We start from the raw sequence: 15260 nt of genomic DNA, 5'->3' as shown, positions 1-15260 counted from the left end.
CATTAGTGTCTATGGAATTGGCAGTTGCACATCTGGGGAAATCCCATAATTGCTGGAAGGTATAAATTAGTTTTAATGCAAGATTTTCTCATTTTTTTCAGGGGTGACTTTGCATATTTTTGCAAGACAATACCAAACTAAACCATATAGTGCATTTATTACAGCAGCATGGCTGTAATATGGAGTGAAGAAGAAAATGGGTGAAAAATGGCAAACGGGAGAAGTAATTATTTTAAATGACACATTTTTAATATCATAGGTTATATCATAAATGATTTTTTTGTCGTGTGTTGAGTATTGCAAAATCACTGTATCATAATTCCATTCATCCATCTGCAGTAGTATAAGATCGTACTGTTTCTGTTATACTTGCTCCCTGCAACGATATTTTGTTTCTGACATATTGTGTTGTGTATTTTTGAAATAGTTCAGCTTTCTACAGAAAACTAGTACTTTCTTTTTTTTTCTTTACAGCAATGGAGTCCAGCTGATTACATTGACATCCTGCCAACCACTTCCTGAATGTTGCATGTTTTTAGGAAATTTTCACTGGTGTTATCAGAAAGCTGCATGACAGCAGACAGCAGAGTCTCTCTCTTTTGTGTGTGTGTGTGTGTGTGTGTTTGTTTGTGGGTGTGTGTGTGTGAGTGTGTCTGTGTGTGAGAGAGAGACAGTTTGAATATGAAGAGGTCATTCATCATTGCTTTTAGTTTACTACTGGATGATTCTGTAAATGGAACATTGCACAAATCCAAACAATCCAGCACCCAAAATGCTCCATAAGTGCCTCAGTCTGCGAGATGGAACGCGAAATAGGTCAGCAGCATTGGCACTATGACGTTCAAGTGACATTTGGCTGATCGTGAGGTCCAAATTAAAGCCATGAAATATGTAGCCGTAGTGTTATCTGCACACTGACATCTTTAAAGTCAGCTTTGAAAGGAGAATTGTGATATAGAGGGGTTATAAAATGTAATTTTTGAAGTGCAGGACAATCTTAAAAGTAGGATATTTCACATTTTGGATAAGATGCTATCTTCACTCAAATTAAATTAGGCCGCACATATCACTGGGAAATGGAGAAAAAATGAAAAAATGAATTTTTGCTGACAGGCCGAGAGCCTGCTCGTGCTTTGCTAAGTCTACTTTTAATGACGTGTAATGTTAGGCTATTGAAGATTTGTTTGTTTTTAATCCGTTTTCTATGAGTCAGACTGCTGTGATCAACAAAGATGGAAGAAAAACTGCAAGCTGCTGCCTACTTTAATTCATTTGACAAGTGTCATGAGATTCTAAGCCCATGAGACCACACCTGCTGACCTTATGAATGTGCGCTCTTCTGCTTAGCAGTGTCAAGAGAGAGAGGGTGCTGTAAAGTGGCCGCAAGAAGCCCCTTTTTGAAGTTGACCCTGCCCTGACCCTTTTGTTGAGGCCCTAACCATTTCACAGGAAGATCCAAATGCTTTAAAAGCACAATACAGGACGAGAGTGCTGCCACTGACTTGCTATAAAGCCCCAATAAAACAGGGTGACCTGGAGGCTAATTGGGAGCTCGTGGTTCCGAAGAAATTAAAGGCATCTGGTGCATCAGCATAGAACATAGATGAAGATCATCTTAAATTGTAGCTCATATTAAAGGCAGAGACAAGGTATGTATTTTCACAGGAAAAAGGACATAAATTTATGACAGTGAAAATTAAGGAATGATTTTTCTAAAACAACATTATTTTAGCTTTTCATTGCATTAATTGCATCACTCAGACAGTAGGCCTCTATACCCACTTTTTGTCGCTTTTTCATAAGAAACTTTGGATTTGCATCACATCACAGCGAACAATAAATTCTATACAGCTCATTTTTAGTCCTCCTTCCTCTACTCAAAATCCTACACTTGAGCTAAAATAGCACAGAAGCAAAAAAAAAAAAAAAAAAAAAACAGTACAGAGGGAGGATAATTGCAAATAACCCAATATTTGGGAGTTCAAAGGCTGTGGTGGGTTTGAGTGATAATTTTGGCTGAAGCATCACTATAAACACTAATAAAATTAAGTGCGTCGGAGGAAAGAGGGGGCGTGGCCAGGCGTCCCTTTGAACAGACCCTGTGATCAGTTCCCCCTCTCAATTAGCGTATTGTCCACTTCTCCTTTCAGCTGGGAGGGAGGGGGCAGTCTCCCCCTCAGCTTCCCTTTGAAGTGATTATCCCTTTATCTCAAGCCTGAGCGAGGAATATCTTGGGGGACAATGGCAAATTAAAGCCCATATGGAGAGAAGCGTGAATGTCTGTTTGTAGGCTCAGAGAGAAATACCAAAAAAAAAAAGAATAAAGAAAGAAAGTGGCAGTAGAGAAATAAATAGAGCGGATGAGCGGGAGGCAAATAGCATCATTCAGTGTGAATGAGCTGATGACTGAGTGGTAGATGTCAACACTCATCCAAAAAAAGTAATTTGGGGCTCGTGCTTGAGTTGACACTTGTAGCAAGGAGACTTTGGAAGAGCTGGAAGTGGGGGGTTGCAAAGTTGTATCTGCCATGACAGATGGAGAAAGACGGAGAGAAGAGTGCAGCGATAGAAGGATGAGCATGAAGAAGAGAGAAGAGTGTAGTTGTCAGCAGAATCAGATGGCGGTCAGGCAGACAGGCTTGAAGAAGATACAATTAAAGTGTGGAGTTAAGACGGGCTTTGAAGTCGGACATGGTGCATAACACCCTTAAAGTTTGAGAAGGCAGCCATTCATCTGCTTGTTATGGCTTGTTAAGACCATTCCTTTAAAAAGAACCAATTTGAGAAAATAAACTTTAATTTCAACTTCGGGAAGAGTCTAAATAAATCAAGGGTGACAACAATCAGGTTAGGCTTCCAACAAGGTAAAAAATAAGAAATAAAACTTGAATGGTCATCTTTTGAAAGCTGAGTGAGGGATTTGCTATAGAAGCTGTGGGGTGCATGTGAGTGCTGAGGATGAATAATTACTTTCTCTTCCCACTCTCCCCGTTTTTTTTCTTACAATCCTGTTTTTCGGTGGCTTAAAAGTTTAATAATGTATAGAAACAATGCTTGTGATGCTTGGCCTAATCCGTTTTGGCTTGGCAAACCTTTGTGGTAACCCAAACTCTATCTGATGTGAGCAAATGTTTGCCAAGCCAGTCTGTACAGACGGACAGAGTGTGCGACAGTTTGTGTTTCTTTCATTCTTCCTAAGGTGGAAGACAGTTTGCACAGCTAGAAAAACAATCTGCTTGCTGGATTGCTTTGTTATAAATCTCTACAGAACTATAAAAAAATTACCCTGCTAAAAAAAAAAACCCCAAAACAATAATAAATAATAATGAAGGGACAGTTTGAAATCACATCAGATCTCAGTTTGTGGAAAGAAGTCATATCTATACTGATATGAACTGGGAACTGAAAGATGCCACATAGTTTAATGGAAATTAATTTATCAATCTATAGAGGGGTGAATTCAAAGGTACCCCAAAAAACAATGTGAAAGAATGATGTGGCATGCTACTTCATTGCAGCACAGAGAAATGCAAAAGTAATGTAACAAGTAGCATAACAAATTACTTTCTCCTGGGAGTAATTAAATAATGTACTGCATTACTTTTGAGAAAAATGTTCTGTGTAATATGTGTAATACATTACTTTTTGGAGTAATGACCTTAACACTGATCACAACAAAGAAAGCAAAGACTCAAACATGGACAAACATGTGACAACATAACATGCAGGTAATTTGCATAAATGTAATGTCTTTGATGTGCTGCTTAGAGATAGCGGCAACTCTCAAATTGGAGCTAATTAGAACCTAGTAAGAACTGATAACAGAATTGATAAGGAATCTAATTGATGAGTTCTTATTAATTCCCATCTCTACTGATACCTAATGACAGTCGGTGCCGTTGCGTAGCTCATGGAGCTCTTTAAGTCCCTCCATGGATATGTCTCCCCAGGCCATCACTGACCACTGACGAACTGGACACGCTGTACAGTGTTACAGGCAGTTTAATGTTCTCCACAGTGTTCTCCTGCTCTCATCTGTGAAAAGTACCGAGCACCAGTTGGGGACCTGCCAGTTTTGGGATTCTATGGCAAATGTCAACCGGGCTCATGGTGCTTGGTAGTGAGCACAGGGCCCAGGAGAGGATGCTGAGGCCATCCACATTAAGTATATTTGAAAATGTTTGGTTAGAGACATTCACAGCAGTACCCTGCTGGGCGTCATGTTGTAGAGCTTGGGCAGTTCTCATCTTGTTCCTCCTTGCAAAAATGAGCAGATACAAGTCCTGCTGATGGGTTAAAGTCCAGCTATAATAGAGGATAGTCTCCTGGAATTTCCTCCATGCTCTTGTGACTGTGCTGGGAGACACTCCAAAACTTCTGGCAAAGGCACGTATTGATGTGTCATCCTTGAGGAGTTGGACTACCTATTCGGCCACATTAAAGCGCAGGTATTGCTCAGTAGTGACGCTGAGCTTTGCAAAATGCAGAACTAATAAAGAAAAAGTCAGAAAAGCTGAGAAAGAAAAGAAATGTCAGTTGCGTCCACCTGGAAAACCATTTGTGTTTTGGCAGTTGTCTCATTGTTGCCCCTCTAGTACACCTGTTGTTAATTTCATTAACATCAAAGCAGCTGAAACTGATTAACAACCTCCTCTGCTACTTAACTGACCAGATAAATATCCCAGAAGTTTAATTGACTTGATGCTACACTCTGTGCATACTGCGCTAAATTTGCTGTGTCAGTTGTTCCTGCAGTTGTAATTCCATAAAACAATTTCATGAGTATTAATTATGTTTGTTAATTTATCATGCATGAAAAATCAAGTGATTCTCGATTGTGACTGCGAAAGCAAGGCAAATGTTTGAGTGTTCACTTTGAGCTCATTTAGCCGTCCTTAATGAGCATCAGACAAATGATACTGAAAAGTGCTTGATAGCAACGAGCACTAAGACCCATTAGAGGCCAAATAAAATGCTAGTTCAAACTGACAACTGCTAACTAACCGAGGCTCTGCTGGACAGCAAATTCAATGCACTGATAAGGAAAATGAATTTGCCGCATAGATCCGGCACTCGGCTGTTGAATTCTGGGCAGAACAGCAAGAAGAGACAACAGTACACAAGAAAACCAGCAGAGAAATGTGACAGCAGTTCATTGTTTAATGTACAACATTTATAGCCATTGTGATTTCAGCACATACACATCTTGCCAGTACCGACACGCTCCAACAGACAAGTATGGCTATGTCCTAACACAGTGTCAGACTCTGCAGCAAAACGAAACAATTCAGTGTGGCTTAGCATTAACCAGACAAATATTTCATCACCTGTGTGAAGGACTGGTGTTATATTAAAACCCTTTTTTTAATTTCTACTTTTAGCTCTGCGAGGTTGGAGCTCCTTCCTACTGTTTGTCACGAAGCCTGTCACAGCAACGAAAGTGGCACTCACAGGATTTAAGGGAGCATAATTACTGAAGATCACATTAATGCAAACACCACATGAAAAAGGACCTAAACTCCGAAACACATGAACCACAAGTTGTAACACAGATACCTAACGAGCTGGTTAGCTGATAAGCTAATGTGAAAGTTAACCGACACTGCATGATCTGATCTCGTGAAAAATTAGAATCTTCCACAAAAAATGCAACGGAATTACTTTTTTTTAATGGCACTTATTATACTAATGTTGTTTGTAACTGTAACCACATATATTTTGGGGACTTCTTTGAGGGGATGTTTGTTATACTTTGACATTAGACTAGAAAAACAATTGCTAGTGTATCAAATATATAAGAAACATCAATTGTCATCAGTGACTTAAGATCAATTTATGCCAGCAGTTGTTGCCATTGCAAATTGCAGCTTCACTGAAGATGACAAGCCTTGCTTTGGTGTTTCGACTTGTTGTGCACTTCTGGATTTTTGTGTGGTTGTCATGTTTTGATTTGTTTTGATTTCATTGATATATCAGTTATAGAAATTGTAATAAACAAGGCATTGGCCCTCAGAGGTTAAAAGCTACAAAAGTGGCTTAAGTGAAAAGTAAAGGAAAATTATGGCTTCAGTCATTTGCATAATGTTAGGCAACTACAACACTTTCATTTTTATGTCAGATTGCAAACTACTGCAAGAAAGCTGTAAACCCATTCAGCAGCTTGGAGAGTTCAAACACACTTTGTGCTCTGAAGTACATAAAGGGAGTACTACTTTCTGCCTGTAGTCTCTAGTTTTACTGGGCAAATTCATTTCCAAATTGTTTTTTGCTGTTCAAAACACAGCCTTGTTGCATTTGAGTGTTCAACAAAAGTCGTTTGAGATTAAAAAAAAAGGAGAAAATCAGAAAAAATATTTCAGTACAAGAGATCAGAAACTCAGAAACGTAAGTCTCTGATTATCTCTCATTCAAATGCAAATTACACCAATAAAACAAGAAGAAACAAAAACGCTTGCCAGAGAGAATCCGTGATTTATTATAGCTGTCAAATAGAGATTTTGGCTTATGAAATGTCTTACCTGCCAATCATGTGATGATGGTTTTTGTCTTTTAGTTGTCCTAGAATATATTTTCACCATGATCTGCTAGAAAAGCGATTAGATTTCATTAAAACCTTTTCAGGTTGTTTTTTATTAAAACATATTTTCATTGCAGTTGCTGAGGGTTTGTGTTAATATGCATGAAAGTAGCACATCTGTAACACATGCTGATTTTTTTTCCACTGTAACATATAAGCCTGTGTGCTAAACTTTGCATAAACTCACCAGCCGTAACATCAAATTTAAAGTTAGAGAACACAACAACGACAACAACAAAATTCCTTCAACTATAGCTTTTATCGTGCTTATGCATGCTTTCATGGTTTCAGTGTGACTCACATTCTTTTAAGATTGTGCCTCACACTCTGAAAGTCCCCAAAAGTTAAATCACAAAGTGCACTTACAAAGCAAAGCCACCCAAAAGCCTAATTTGTAGCATTCAGTCATTTTTAGTAAGAAGCCACTGTGAGTCATATGTGCATAAACAAAATGTTATGAGAAAAACAACTTTTCCTTTTTTTTTGGTTTGAAATTCGTGATTACAGTGGAAATCAAATCCACTAAGGCTAGAGCTCTTAGTAGAAGGCTGTGAGGATGACGATCATGTTATTAGTCATAATGAAAAGCTGATTATATAATAAGCAAGTTTTCTGGAGGATGTTTGAGAGGAAAAATGCTTTGTTCACAAAGTGATGAAAGAAATCAGGAAAAACATCCACATGTTGAAATAGCGATTACCAGATGTGAAACTGCAGTCCCTCCAATGGCCACTCGAGGTTGGATCTAAATGTGGGTCTCCCATAGAGTCCACAATGGCTTCAAAACACGACAAAAACCACCAAATAACCCCGGTGGCAATGTCCTTCTTTTATATACAGTCTATGCTACAGATCACTAACAATAAGTAGGCCGTGTGATGTTTACACAAGCGCATATTCACACATATGTGCATATGAAGTTTTCTCTATAAGTCTGTGTTTGGGTTCACTATAATATTCGGGGCTTTGAATGTTTCCTTTGGGGTTATAATATTTTTACTAAATGAAGAGTTAAGCCCACCTACTGTGAAAAAAGGAAGTCCCAGATGCAGCAAAAGAGTGCGATCGTCTGGGACTTCAACTCTGGCCAGCTGCATATTGTTCATTTATTCCTGAGAGAGTTTCTAAACCGATAACCAAAACTAAGATAAAAGTGTTTTGACCCTTTTGTGGGATGTTTCCCAGTGTCATGCAGCTTCTCAGCAGGTGTGCAAAGGGAGGGTGAGTTTCAAAACACACTGCACAGCAGATAGGCAAAGAGGAACATCAACAAAGCGCTGCTGCTATGCACCTCACTGACTGCTCTGACAACCGATAGGGAAAACATTCCCACAGAGAGAGAAAAAAAGATGGAGAAAGGGTGCGTAGCAAGAAAAAAAAGCTGTAAAGTGAAGGCAGAGGAAAGGAAGAGGGGGGAGAGGGCCAAAGAAATAAGAGGAAGGCATGGAAGAATGAGAGAAAAATGAGAAGAAACGTGTCTGCTTCTCTTATTCATGTATTATGTATTGTTTATATGCTTTAACTACAGCGAATCTGGCATCACAATGTACATGTCATTCCAGAAGACAAGTGAAACTTGATGTTTGAGGAGAACAGCAGGGAGGAGGAAGGAGAAATATATAAACACTGATATTGATGTAAAACGCTATAAAAGCAAATGTTATTGAAGCCTGTGATTTTTTGCTTTCAATGAGACTCTATCTATCTATCGATCGATCAATAGATCTATCTATCTCAGTTTTGCTCAGGCAGTGTGAAATACTTAGGAGCAGCTGGAGGTAGAATGAGTCATCCAACAATCAAATGATCCTCCATTTCACATGTTTAGGTATCATTTTTCTGTTTTGTTTGTGTGTGTGTGCCAGCCAGGCTATGCAGATGAATAACTGACTGAGATACTAGGACCTGAATTTTGAATAAATGATTGATCAATAACAACACTGATGTTTAGTACATTTGTTAAGCATTTTTGGTCACCCCATATATATATATATATATATATGCTACTCTATTCTACTCCATTTATTCTGAAACCTGAATAAAGGAGCTTTCCATGACTGACAGTTTAAATTGCTCCTTTTTTCTCCATCAGGTCATCCTGTTTATTAAACAAGCTGTTTTAGCTTTCTTTCCAGCCTACTCCTGATTGGCTGCTCCTCACAAAAAGAAGGTTTTAATAGCAGAAGGGTGGAGGCTCTGGGTGACCAGTAGAGCCGTGTGCCTCAGATGACCATATAAGAGATATCTGTTCTCATCCAGACAGACTTTTTAGAGCAGTCTGAAACCTAACAGGAGATGTATGCTGCTGGATTAAATCTACACCTATGTAGGTATGTCATAACCACAAACCCTTCTGAAACGCTGTGCTATTACTTACGCACACATTGCACTGATGCACCTATCAATCACTGTGATTGGCCCGTTTTGTACCATTATTCCCTCCTGTGCACGTCTGGATGCTTTTTGTTTTTGTTTTTGTTTTCAGGTCAAGTATGACAAACTCCACTGCCAACTAGTTTAGAACAACAGAGGCACATTGGGACAAGTATAAATACGGTACTAGAAACTGACAATGGTCACTTGCAAAACTGTTATTGGCTCTCCTTAGAGTCCACACAAGTAAAAATTAAGTTATGATTCATAATCAGTACTTGTAAAAAAGCAGACATCATTACTTGAAACTTTGGCTGTGTTTAATATGACTTTATCATCGGATAATAGACCATCCCACAGAAATGTAACATAATTGTACTCATGTGAGCCAAGAGACTGTGTGCTTTATTAAAAAAAAAGGCTGAATATAACTTTGCCGCTATTTCCATTATTATTTTGTCCACCTCATGTACAGAGAAAAACATACAACAAAAAATAAACACAGTAGAGGAAAGGGCACAGCAAGAGAAAAACAGCAGTAAGAAAATTATTTTCAATGTGTTCCAGTTCCTGAAGAACAAAAATAAATTAATATACTTCACCCTTCAGCATTTTTGGAAACACTTCTGAAACTTTCAGTCTACTAATGCTAGCCAGTAATGCCACGTCTATTCCAAAGATGCAAACGTTTTGACTACTGGGAAGCCCTAACGGTAAGCTGGGGGAATAATAGATTGTGGGAGTGAAAAGGTCATCAAGGTTCACCGGGACCCATATCAACAAGCAAAACCACCTTGGAGTTGAGCTGAGGGGAAAGCAGGCTGTCAGTTATTACTGCTCCTCCGGCGGCACCTCAAATGTGTCAACAAAGCAGTGCGAAAGGAGCATGCTCCGCTGTTTGCCCTCCCACACCTGAAGACGATGTGATAGGTGAAAGTGGAGTAAGAGAAAAGATGTGAGAAAGTGTGGTGGGGTTGGGGGATAGGAGCCCACCCTTTCACCCTTAACTCCTCTACCACCAATCCCCCCCCTCCTCAATCTCAGAATAAAACCCGGTGCCATAAAATGTAAGAGCGGGCAAACAGCTCCTCCCTGGCTTGTCGGGGGAGTTTGTTTTAAAGTGGAAATGAGGCTGATGCGGCACTTGGTGATTAGCCCCCCAGCTAACATGAAAGGAGAGGAAAAGACAGCTGCTAATTTTCTCCTTTGACCTTTGGCTCCTGCTGGTATTTCATACAAACGTTGATTTATGGAGGAGCCTGACAACTAACTGCTACTAGAGGGATTACCGTAAGAGAAACGGAGCGAGAGAGAGAAAAAGAGTCTGACCTCTAAGGACTCCCAGTATCTAGATTTTTTATTTCTATCTCTGTCCTTTTTATTTCATTTGTCCTTCTCTGCTTTCCCATATCTCTTTGTTGATTTTCCTTTGCCGTTCTGTCTGCCTGTGGATTTCCAACTCATTTTTTCCATCTTTATTTATATTCTGCTTCTGTCTGCATTTGTCCTTCATCCTGTCCATCTACTCGCCACCGTCCCTTGAGTTCTCATACTCTTCTATATATACACTCTGAAATAACCATCAGCGCATTAGTCTCTTCTTTGCTCACTCAGATTATCATTACAAACTGCCCGTCTAAAAACAAACCCAGACATCCTGACGCCCTGTGGTGCAAAAATGAGAAGGATGACACCGTGCGGAAGCTCTTTGTCATCCACCGCGCAGTGCCCACTACTTTAGCTGCAGGGAAATCCCATCAAAGTTCAGTTTCATTTCAGTTCTGAATCCCATGCGTGGATCGGTCCCATATAAGGAGGCCCTGTAACGGCCTCTGGGGCAGTAGACACCAAGGAAATGAAGATTCGGCTGCACATTCTCTTCTTCTTTATTATCGTCTAGCTTTTGTCCCCTCTATTGTTCTCTCAGTTTGCCAAAGGGGAAAATAGGCGCAAGGGGCACAACTTAAAAAAGAAGGCAGTTACTGGAAAACCCCACTTTAAACATTCAGGTTGGATATTACCTTGCAAATCACAGAATGACTCATGGTTAGGAATACAGGGATCCATGCTGTCCACATAAAATAAACAGTTATATTAATGCTTAACTGTGTTTATATCATAGCCAAAAGCTCCAGACCCATATGCTAAACGCTTCATCTGTTAAAGTAGCCTGAAATGATCCTAACAAGTCATTTGGCTCACAAGATTGTTTTATCTTGAAACCAGGTAAAAGGTTGCCAATGTGTTAAGTGCTTCATATGTTGACTTTCTATCAAAATAAATGTTTTTTTTTTCTTAAATTTATTACACAACATTGTTTCCATGGAGCACGTTTTGCCCTCCTCTTTCAGTGGCTTCACATTATAAGTAAATGTAAATTTAAAATAGTTTAACTATGATTAGAAGCATCTTTCTGGTGCTGTGGTTCTAAAGTTGCTGCTCAGTATAAAACCTTTTATATCCTATTATTAATTTACGCTAGCCCAAATCAGTTTAACTACATTAGAAAAGTTCAGTCCATTTTTGGGGGTTGGAACAACTAAAATAAATACAGGAAAAAGGTGCTGGCTATGGCGCCTTTACTCTGTTACTCAATATGAAACATCAAATGTGTCTCTCATCAGTAGTTGGGCAACCAAACTTGGTACACGGGTCCCTAAAGGTTCTCATTTATATCAGACAGTATATTATCATCGTGTCGACTAGCATTTATGCATTGTCTTAATTTCACAACAACATCTCATTTGTATCCACAAAAGTTAAATTATGCATGATGTTTAATGATGCCATCACATTGCATAGAACCCACCTACCAACAGGCTAAAGTTACTCATTCAAGACAAAACCCACCAGCAGCAGACCAGATAAATAATGCTAGAAGTAAAAAAACAGTTATATCAAGATCAGGTATTTTCTGGCCCCACACAACAAAATCTGGACAGCTCAATGAACACAAGCAACTGATGACTTCTAAAATACATGCAACAGATCTTTCTAGTTAAAGTAAAAGAGAAAAAGATTCCTGGGCTTTCAGACAAGAAATAAGAACATTTTAATGAATGATTTTGCAATCACATGATACACTTTTTGGAATATGGCTGTAACTTTCTAAGTAATACTGGTTAGGCTTCTACATTTCCTTATACGATGCTTAATGGGTAGCCTGCACAGATTTACATACGAACAAAACCTCTTGTTCAGAAGTGGGGGTTGTGGTGGTGACCAGTGTTGGTCAAGTTACTTGAAAAAAGTAATCAGTAACTAATTACTGATTACCTCCCCCAAAAAGTAATCCCGTTACTTTACTGATTACTTATTTTCAAAAGTAATTAATTACTTAGTTACTTAGTTACTTTTTAAAAACACGATTTACAACCTGAAGAGGTGATAAAGCGATAGATCTTTCAGCCCAATTCTACTTTTTCTGCATAATCCATCATACAAAATGTAATCAAATGGAAAAGTCTCTTTTTAACTTGTTTTATTAGTTTTAATCTTTTAACTTTATGCATCAAGCAAAAATTTAATTATATGCAACATTCTCTGACTGGAAGAAATTAGTTTAACATTTAAACCTATTTTCTGCACATTCCAGCACATAAAATAAAATATTTTGTGTGTTTACACTCAGTCTTTCAAATAGATGCAAGTAAAACACAGCAGAAAATAAATAAAGTCAAAGACTCAGCGGTCCTGTTGCTCTATTTTCACCTGTAAAGCAGGAGTTGGGTAGGCGGAGGTTTACCCTGGTGCAGGTGTGCTGCGGTCAGTGGAAGGATATGGCAGCTCTGTGAGTTTCCCATTACGTCGTAGCTACTCGGTGCTTCCTTGGAAGTTTAGGGTTTTTTTCGCTGTAAAAAGAAGTTTTCTTCCCACGCACAGCGGACACTAATGTTTTTGTCACTTTTTATGGAATCAAACTCAAAGTAAGGTCAGTACTTCCACACTTTAAACGCTGCACGCTCATACTCTCTCCTGCACTCGATATGTGATCCACTGTTGATCTGCACACAGCTGTTGTCACCAACGCGCACTCGCTTACATCACTGTCGTGAGACATTCTCGCAAAAGATTCACGGTTTTAGTAACGCAGTAACGCAGCGTTTCTATGGGAAAGTAAAGGTAATCTAATTACCGTTTTTGCAATAGTAATCCCTTACTTTACTCGTTACTTGAAAAAAGTAATCGGATTACAGTAACGCGTTACAAATAACGCGTTACTGCCCATCTCTGGTGGTGACATGAATGAATCAGCTTGACTTTTTCAAATTCATCTCTTATTATTCAGATGATTCATCCCTTTAGTTATTACTACCATATTCTGTTTGATTGGGATTAGACAAGGAATCTTGTTGTGATGATATCACTCCCTAACCGAATAGGCTGGACATTCTACACGCACTTAATCACGCCCATGTAAACAGCAATCATCTGATTTTGTTTAAAAGTTGACCAGTTTGTATTGTTTTTAAGCTGAGTCCAGGTTGAAGCATGCTACAGTTCAGCTGGTGATTCAACAGTTCAGTGTTCATCTTGTAGTATTTTAAAAGATAAAACCTCTGTCTCTGGTTTCCAGTGTTGGAAATTCATTCAAACTTTAGCCAAATTGTCAACTGGCAGGGACTTGATTATACACGATGGAGTAAAATATCTAAACCGATTACAAAGCCAGTACCACCAAAACTCTCAGATTATTAAAATCTAACAACAAACCACAATAAATCTTTCCAGCCAGCTGTGTTCACATGCTGCATGACTTCAACTGTAGCTCTCCCCACCTTTTGTTCTCACCCTCTGGGTTTCATTCAGAGTTCAAGCAGGTCATTAGCAGAGTGATTACAGTGGAAGAGAGGCCATCCATTAAGAAAATGTGCATGTGTGTGTATATATATGTATATACATATCTGTGTAAATGGTAAATGGACTGGTTCTTATATAGCGCTTTTCCACTCTTCTGAGCACTCAAAGCGCTTTACACAACTTGTGCATTCACCCATCTGACATTTACCCATATTCATACTCCAATGAATGCATCGGAGAGCAATTTCGGGTTAGTATCTTGCCCAAGGATATTTGGCATGCAGACTAGGGGAAGCCGGGAATCGAACCACCAACCTTCCGATCAGTAGATGACCTGCTCTACCACCTGAGCTACAGCCACCCGTGTGTGTGTGTGCATTTGCATGTCCCTTTCCCTGTGTGCACATGTGCCTGTCTGCATATGTGTCTGCCTCTATGTAACCATGGTGTGTGCCTGTGTGTGTATGTGCCTGTGTGTGTGTGTGCTTCTGTGTGTGTGCGTGTGTGCATGGGTGTGTGTGTGTGTGTGTGTGTGTGTGTGTGTGCTTGTGTATCAATCACTCCAGTGTGGGTGACTACGAGGAGCTGTTTGTCTTTCTCATAAAAGGGAAAGGGATCAAAAGGGCTGGTCTACCAGCTGGACCTTCAATCACACTGGGACAACGTGACTTTAGAGCCCTGGGCAGCTGGAGCTCTGGGGACTAATGGTGTGTGTGTGTGTGTGTGTGTGTGTGTGTGTGTGTGTGTGTGTGTGTGTGTGTGCACTCACGCCTGTAAGAATCCTCTTAATCAGGGTCCCTGCACATTTTCCATCACAAAATTCCAGACTTATCATTTATTAGAAAGCATTTCTTGTTTAGCACAGCTGTAACCTTTGAGCCATATTTTTGGCCATCATGTCTCATGGTTATTACTTTGTAGTCAACAAAACAGTTATATCATAATTTAATATTAGTAATACATGACACTACTACCTCAAATCTGCCAGTTATTCATCAAATAAAAGCTTGAAAAGGTTTCTTTAGGACTGAGCATCATTTCAAAATATGACAAAGAAATGAATCAAATGCCAATATTTGAGAACCTGAAGCTCAACCGACATCATCAAATCACACTGCACTCTATATATTTCCAGTCTTAGTTGGTTACTGTTGCGAACTAATCTATTGAAACATGGATGTAGCTTTTGGGTAAGATTACTTAAAATGGTTTCAGTTGACAATTCCTGTGGTTGCAAAAATAAGTCTAGTTGTATAGAAGCTTATGGGGAAGCAAGCCTTTCTTTCCTTTATCAAAATCTTCATTTTATAAACAATGGTCTGCATTTAAGTCAAAAGGGCTGTGGTTAGAGTGGGCCTACCTTGTGATTGACAAGTTGGTAGTACATGTCATCATCTCAGACCTCATATGTATGTTATCCTAATGGAGTACTTTGCCCTCAGAGGCCTCAGGCCTACTTGTGGTTCCTAAAGTTCCCAAAAGTAGCTTTAAGCTAACGTGTAACTATTTT

At 39.2% G+C, this 15260-nt stretch overlaps 1 protein-coding gene across 6 annotated transcripts in view; it reads right to left on the bottom strand.

Moving 5' to 3' along the window:
• Positions 1 to 15260, bottom strand: part of LOC113023649 (axin-2-like) — an 87381-nt gene that overhangs the window by 18690 nt on the left and 53431 nt on the right. The window lies entirely within an intron of this gene.

This window comes from Astatotilapia calliptera, chromosome 6, assembly GCF_900246225.1.
Source record: "Astatotilapia calliptera chromosome 6, fAstCal1.2, whole genome shotgun sequence".
In the NCBI taxonomy this organism is placed as follows: domain Eukaryota; kingdom Metazoa; phylum Chordata; class Actinopteri; order Cichliformes; family Cichlidae; genus Astatotilapia; species Astatotilapia calliptera.
The sequence above is the reverse complement of the archived record's forward strand: the minus strand, read 5'-3'. Positions and strand labels throughout refer to the sequence as shown.